Source organism: Penaeus monodon, chromosome 25, assembly GCF_015228065.2.
Source record: "Penaeus monodon isolate SGIC_2016 chromosome 25, NSTDA_Pmon_1, whole genome shotgun sequence".
Lineage (NCBI taxonomy): Eukaryota > Metazoa > Arthropoda > Malacostraca > Decapoda > Penaeidae > Penaeus > Penaeus monodon.
Window position 1 is genome coordinate 14,756,753 of NC_051410.1, and position 412 is coordinate 14,757,164.

The 412-nt window shown below is 27.7% G+C and overlaps 1 protein-coding gene across 1 annotated transcript in view; it reads left to right on the forward strand.

Annotated features, from left to right (window-relative positions):
- The window catches only part of LOC119589325 (protein kinase C-like), a 47,848-nt gene that overhangs the window by 40,717 nt on the left and 6,719 nt on the right, over positions 1 to 412 (forward strand). The window lies entirely within an intron of this gene.

Consider the following 412-nt stretch of genomic DNA (forward strand, 5'->3'; position numbering starts at 1 on the left):
ATATGCCCTCAACTTTTCAGAGCTTCATTTATTAATCTAGTTGGGGTATATGAAAAGTGTAATTAATCAAAAGATAGTTATGAGATAACGGAAATACTAAAGCAGAAAAATATTATATAACAAATAACAGTAAAAGACCCAACAAAAAATAGTTATGAAATAAGGATAGTTATCATTTTTCCAACTAATATACAGTTTAGATCTAATATATATGTTTTTGCTGATAATTAGATGATCGTGATATGTTTTTTTTTTCTGGTTTTACCACATAAAATGGTCTCCAAGGTATACAGCTAATACAAACCTAGCTATAGTCCAGTTATTAGAGAATTATTAACTATCATAAGGAGTTTCGGATCTGTCCTTTGTTATTTGTAAAGACCAGCTTTCTGTTTACACTTTCATATATATA